Raw genomic sequence first — 7,787 nt, forward strand, 5'->3', positions numbered from 1 at the left:
ACATTACAAGTAATTATTCTTTGAAGAAAAATAAGATATGATAAAAATTGGATGTTGAATATAAAAAAGTAGCTTTAAAAATCCAGACTGCCTTTTTAAATATTTGCAGCTATAGTACTGTGGCAAAATGAGGATGTTAAACCAGAGTATGCACCGCTGTACAGTCAGCGTCTCACATTTGTAAACAACATGCCGTCTGTCATGTCGGAAGTGGGGATGATTGGGTGCGAGAGTTGAGGGAGAAATAAAAACATCATGACTTGATGACGAGGCGTCTCATTTCTCAAGCAGGGAGCTGATGATAACCTGTCGTTCTTCTGGTCCGCTTCACTTGCACATTAACTGGCTGCTGAGACCGGCTTCTTCCTGACAAGCTCCTGTCTTCTCTGCCCTTTCATCTCCTCGCTCCACAAAAGAGAGTTTAGAAGTCTTTTTATCTATGCCTGGGGGTACAGTTCCTTGTCTGCCAAGAGAGGAATTCAACCAATTAAGCCTGTGGTTCTATGCTTATGAACCATGCATCACAGGAAGGGTTCTAAATGTTTTTCAGTATTTCACTCTGCACAACTGGCAAACCTCTTTTGACTCATCCACTGCCTAAATAGTCACATTTAACACAGCTTGTTGTTTTACTGTATGTAAATGTGTGATATTTCTTTATTTTCTATTCGTCGTTAGAAGTGTATATTTTCACATCATTATTTAATTTTTGAAGACAGTAAAAATCGAAAACTTTTCCTGCAAGCTGTAATAGGACATATTTCTGTCTTGCCTGACTTTGTTAATCAGGCTGACAGATGTATCTTTACATACAAATTTTGGGACATCATAGGGGCCCAGCAGTCTGTGGTGCATGTAACAGGGGGGTATAAGGGGGTAAAAAGGGAAAGCTTTCTAGGGCCCAGCCGCTGCAGGAGGCCCATGGAGGCCAGCAATAATCATGTTCATCCTAAATATAAGCGATAATAACTGAATTTTATTTTGAACCAAGATAATCATTATTACATATTAAAACAACAAAATAAACATTGTATTTGTTGTTGCTTGAGTGACATGTAGTCTGTTTTATCATGAAAATCCCTTTTACCAAAATGAGACAAGTCTTTTAAAAAAAAAAAAAATCTGCACCCAACCAATGGATGTATAAAGAGACCCGGATACAATGTTAGACATGGGACATTGCCCATTTCTATCAAAGTTGCTCAGTGGCGCATGGAGCCAAAAAAGCTCTATTTCCACAGCATAAAAACAGCCTGATCTTCCACATAGTGGGGTCCATAGAGCAGATGCACTCGAAACTTTCTGCAGCTGAACTTCTGCCCCTTAGTCTGAGTGGCTAACTTCTCGTTTAGTGCTAACTTGAATCTGTGTTAAATAATCCATTCATGCTTTCAAAATGTTATCGGACCAAATGGATCAAATCCTGATAGTCCTGACACTGTTGTGGGTTGTTGGGTTGTGACACTCAAAAAATGAGTGTCACAAATCAATTGATTTATGGGTGTTTCTTTCACAATGTAAGTATATTGGGAGAAGTCTATCTCGCTGACATGGCATCATGTGATGGACCTGGACATCTTAACTCCACGTCTGGCCACAATGTAAATTAAGCTTCAAAGTCCAGCACTGTTCCTGGCTGGTAGCTAAATGACCCAAGTAATTTACTGATCTAAAGATACGGGGATGTATAAAGAGAACTGGATACAACATGGGAGGCGTGGCCCTATTCATCCCTATGAAAGCTGCTCAGTGAATGAAACACAAAAAGTTTGATTTCTGTTTGTAAAAATGGCCCAGACCTTCTGCTCTGCTTCTGCATCGTTGGGCCTACAGAACAGGCGTAACAGAGACTTCACCTGCCGAGCAGCTACTTCTGGTTTACTGTTCTGCTAACTTTAATCATGCGGCTCTTAAAACATTTTGAATGTTGTCGAACTGAATTAATCATATCTCAATAGTTAAAAGAATCATTTCGCGGAAGTTGTGACATTCAAAAGAAATATCCACTGATTTACAGACACAATGTAAGTCTATCGGAAAAACTCTTTTTGGGCCCCATGGCAGACGTTGTAATCAAATGTTTGGCCACTATGGCTCCAAAGCATGGTGCAGTTCCTGGAGGCTTGGGGCCCATATACTGGACCTTTTCAAGGGGCCAGCCATTTCTGTAGGTGGGCCTGTATTTAACCTCGCAACCCAATTTTAATCCTTGATTCTAACCATCTCTCTCATTTTGTATTTTGCTGTTACTCTCTACTAATAACTATCCAATAAAGGTCAAATGCCATTTAAAAAAAACTTGCTTTAAGTAACATTTTAAAGCAGAAAATATTCTTCTTCGGGAAGGTGCTTGAAATGCTCTGAACTCCCTCCAACCCACTCTCTCTCTTGTATTCACTCCTTGTATATTGCATTTGCAAAGCACATAGCCGTGCTCTGAAGAGATACCCAGCATGGATGCATTACTGAGAGACTGTCGGTGAGCAATTGCTGATCTCGGGGAGTGATAAAGAGAGCCGTGCTGTCTGGAACCTGAAAAAAAGAGACTGGAGAGAGCCATGGAGCATATAGACCAGGAAGGTCACCAGCTGCCAAAGAAGGGCCAGACCATCTCCAGAATGCCCTCGGCTTCTCCTCTATTTACTGACACTTAGGACATTGGGACCTGCAGTGGAGGAGTGTATCAGGAGAAAGTAAAAAGTATGTTTAGGACAAAGAAAACTACAGCCTGACACAAATGAACACTTTCTCACCGGCCGCAAAAACAGAATCTACATAAGCACAAGACTGATTCAAAATCGCGACACGGTGATCTTGGCCTTTACACATGAACGCTGCAAGTGGATTGATTAGAAGATATGCAAACGCGATAATCCGCTGGACATCTTCACTATCGCTACCTTTGCATATGGTCATTTTAAGGACGCGCTTATCTCTGCCACCAGAATTTACCATGCCAATAGATTTACTTCCCCACAACCCTTGACAATCACTTCACAGTGCATTTGCATTTGTTTGGGGATTCACGCCAAAAAGTCACATTCACTAAAATGAGAGTTGGTTTGTCAAGCTCATACAAACCTTTACAACTTTTTGTCAGATGCACCCAGTGTGTTTCAAAAATTATTATTTCACATTCAGTCCTCTCTCATCTAATTTTCTTGTGATTTGACAGACAATTTGATCTGGTTTTGGATCTCCTTCCTTGTTCTAGCAACCAGATTTTCAGCAGTGTTTAGTCACTTATTTATCTGCAGGCTTCCCCCAATCACATTTCTAGGCAGGTGCATGGCTGCCCTCCACAAATTACGTCCAGGATAATTTCATATTGATTAATGCAGATGCGTTCCTCTTGGCTCTCATACCCTACCTGCAGTCTATTTGGTATAAATTACTGAAGCCATTTTGCTGCACAAAGCCAGCCCTCTCCAATAAGGTGCTGGCTCATGTGTCGACTGGGGCCCCCAAACTACCCCTCTGCCTGCAGGAACCACTAAAGCTTTTAATTGCCTTCTGTGCAAATGGTCCTTATGCACTTGATAAAGTATCTAGAAAGTCAGGCACGGGTTGGTAGAGGCTTAGGGGAGTCTGTGCACTTGCAGTATGTGTGAACGAGATAGAAAGTGTGTGTGAGAGATAGGGAGGGAGAGAAAGAGAGAGCGATACGAGTGTATAGATAGTGAGACTTAGTGGCGGCTGGTTGGTGAATCCTATCCATGATATTACAACCTTTATGAGTACGGTGTTAAAGTTACCCTTTATGAGTGCAGTCACCACTCAGCAAAATACTTGAATAGCCCAGCTAGTGGCCCACGGGATTATTTCCTTCTGTGTACATTCGCTACAGTAGAGTGGCTGATAACCCTGGGTAAAGCGATAAACAATCAAAGTGCGGCTTCAGTGGAAATGATTGCATTCTGTACCTTGCCCCAGAGATGGGGGCCATTATTAACGTGGGTCCTGTCCTGACAATGCTATTTTCTGGAAGGTAATTGCAGATTCAGATCTCTGAGAGGGCCTGACTGAGAGTAAATGCCACCTCTTTAATTATGGTCTCCTCCACGTCTCCTCTATTGAGCCGCGGAGATGTCTATCGCTCCACGGGATCCTGGGGAAAATGACTCTAATGGGAAATGACCAGCGTCTGGGAAGCCGGCTCAGATTAGAAGCGACGTTTCTAATTGATGGCTAAAGAAATCCCTGGCCGGATGACTGGGAAAAGTCACTTTGGAGCAAATGTAATTGGAGTGATTGGAGTTCTAACAAGAAACAGTGGATAATCTCTTCTGATTTAAGCTTGTGCTAACGCAGACAACAAGCCTAACAAGCCGCAGCACAGCATGGACTATTGTAGAAATTCACAAAAGTGGGAGTTTGACACTGCTATGCTATACTGTACGGGGTCAAGGGGACATACAAGATTTGCGTTGTATTGTACTGTATTTCAAGGTGACATGCCATATCGGGCCGGTGATGGTTGGGACCAGCCCAGCAATCCTGTCTACTAGAAATTACATTTGTATATTACTAAATTGCTTTCAAAATCACATTGTATCAACGACATATCACTGACTACAGTTAAGCACATTAATAATAAGAAGATAATGCTGTAGCCCCTATAAGTGTGTATTACAATATTTTGGCAAATTAAATATGTTGTCAGTAAACATTTTTTGTTTTACATTCAGTATCAACATTTTTGCGACTTGCAAAACATTAATGGTACGTTAATGTGCAACATTTCCTCATTATGTTGTTAGAAACAGAAACATACGTCTCCCTCAAAAATGTATTTGCTGTTTCCACATGGTTGTATATAAATATAATTTGTAGGAGACAGGGCTGATCCGACAGCAGTAGAAATCAAACAGTATACATCTTCCAGCTTTAGCGTTTAAGGAGTTTTAAACAACCCAGTCACCGAAAAAAAATGTTGGTGCGGTAAGTTTCTGCAAACCACTGATATGTAACATTTACTTGTCATCTGAAGCATATATGCTACAACTTTACATTTCAACAACATTGTGGTTTAAGAATGATTGGGTTTGGGCACAAAAACTGCTTGAATATGGTTGGGAAAACATCATGTTTTGGCCTAAAATACTATAATCTTGGCAGGAAAAGCAGCAATGTCTCTGTAAAAGACAACAGCTTTTTGGGCCACTATCCCGGTAGGAAAAAAAGCAATGTCCTGGTAATAATAATGATAATAATAATAAAAAAGTGTTTTGTGCCTTAAAAGGTTCGTTCAAATATAACGTATTTGTGGTTTGCAGACTGGGCTGGTTTTAAAGGATTTGTCCACCATCAAACATGTTACAGATTTATAAAAGATACCAATATTATGAGCCTGTGGCCATTTAGGTGGCTGGTGGTGATAATTTGTATGAGGATAGTGTACTGAGCTGCAATAAAAACATTTGATGGCTTCACCTGTGTTTCTCTGCTTAGCATTGATGTAAAACAGTTATGGAAGGAAAACACATTATAAAGGCAAAGATGCCAATCTCTCTTCAATCACAGTAGATCATAATGACAAGACATAACATCTAACAATCACTTGGTTGTTCTTGACTGTTATTTTATGTTTATTTAATTTATTTAATCCTGATTAATATCTTAATTTGTGGGCTAACATCATGCAATGTATTTGTAATGCAGCTCTTGTAGTTTAATTTGAACATGGCAGGCTGACACCATGCCAAAGTGTTTGTAAATTATTATAAGGTTCAACTATAAAGGTTTTTACAATTACTGGATGTAATATTAAGGACAATTACTTTACAAGTAGAAATACAAATTGTTCATAGAATTGGACAATTCTAATTTAAAATACTAAAGAAAAATAAGAATCTTGCAATATTGTGTATTTATCATAAAGTAAAAATCAGTGGCAACAGTACTGACGAACTAATGTTATTTTAGAAAACAATAAAAATATCTTATTGTATTTCATGGCTTTGATTTCTAACTGACAATGTTGACACTCATGTATTATTTCAAACTGAATTTTTATTTCCATATTTATTATTCTCTTGTATTGAACATGCATTTATATCTGCAGTTCACACCTTGTGTATCGACTGTGTTACTAGACCTTTAAGACTGTCGGCAGCCTGCTGTTTTGTGGATGTTCACCAGCTCTTGAATCCATCACTGCTTTCTGTCAGTGGTAACAAATTTGCTGCTCTTTTCCGACTGTCCGGTCATTAGTTGACATTCTGGTACAGGGCAACAGGATCTCTGAGGTTCTCCAACTGCTGCAAAATGTTGAAATGACAAAATAATAACAACATCTGTCTTGTGTCCAGCAGTATTGACATAACATTACAGGTACCAAATTGTTTGTGTTGTGAAGTGTGTCTCGAAGATACCTCAAGCTTATGACTCTAAAGCTCCAGACTGTGTCAGGGCTTCCAAGAGCTGATGGCTGATGGTTGACTGGCAGACAAATATGTAATGGTGTAACTGGATTCGACAGTGGATGTTATGCAGACAGCAGTGTGTTTGTTTGCATTTTATTATATACGAGAGAAAGAGTGAGAGCGTGCATAGATTTGTAATTCAATAAGGTGCCTTTAAGGTCAATATTTGCTCTGATATTTAAGATAAGACAAAATAAAACTTTATTTATCCCAAGGGAAATTGCTGTGCAGCGGTGCGGAGCAGTGCAAATGCATGGTGTGAAAGCAGGAAAAAACAAGATAGTGGTGAGCCGCAAATCCAAAGTATATGCAATATACTACAATACCAAAATCTGGTTAATGAGTATGGATCACAACCAAAACAACAACAAAAAAAAACAATGAAAATGGACTGGCTTAGAAGCAACCTTTGCAATAATTTCATGTAAAAATGCACCTTATTAGATTGTGAGACTGCAGCAGAAGAGTTTATACTGATTAAATTCATGGAACTAACATCACCTTAGTGACTTAGCTGCAGCTGATAAAATCTTAACGTTATTGTTTAATTAAATCTCTTATAATAAACTCATTCAGGCTGTTCTTATGTGCTGTTTGTACATTTTCCTACAAAAAGTAACGCACCAAAATTTGTATATATCCTACGGAATGATGAGCCAGTAATTTGCACAAAACCCACATATTTTGTAAGGCTCTGATCACACGATCAATGTTCTGACAGGACTTAAGTAGGGAGCGGTCCCAAGTGGTCTGGTTAAGAGGCAGGTTGGGTTGGTAGATGGATCACAAAACACAGGACTTTCCCCATGAGACCGTTGTTCGGAACCATGTGAACTGTGAGGGAACTTTGAGTCATTTTAAGGTACGTCCTCACCATGTTTCTTTTCCACAATAACTCTGTGTGCCTAAACTTAACCTCTGTATCTTTACATTAATTGAGTAACTTTATGTTGAGGACATAGTGTTATTTGTGGGCCGCTAAGTCGTTTCATATCATACAAACTGTTGAGTGTGCTTTTTTGTAGGATATCATACGAACTGGTGTATGAGGATACGTTAAATTAATGGTCGCCACCAGCTAGAAATGAGAAGCTTGCTTTTGCCTATTTCAAGCTTAGCAAACACTTAGTAAACGGTCAATGATCATAATACAAAAGCAGGAAAAAACACAAATGCTACACATAATACTCTATCCAAATATCTTACTGAATAACTAGACCTCTTTAGGTATCAAAAAAAAAATCTCTGTTCAGTTGCCCTGGTGATAACCCATGGACATATGGGTTGCAAGTAGGCATTACTTTGTTTTAACGGGTGACAAGCAAAAAACATTTTACAGGCCTTAGTCCAGAAAACAGCTTG

Source organism: Epinephelus lanceolatus, chromosome 14 (assembly GCF_041903045.1).
Source record: "Epinephelus lanceolatus isolate andai-2023 chromosome 14, ASM4190304v1, whole genome shotgun sequence".
NCBI classification, from domain to species: domain Eukaryota; kingdom Metazoa; phylum Chordata; class Actinopteri; order Perciformes; family Serranidae; genus Epinephelus; species Epinephelus lanceolatus.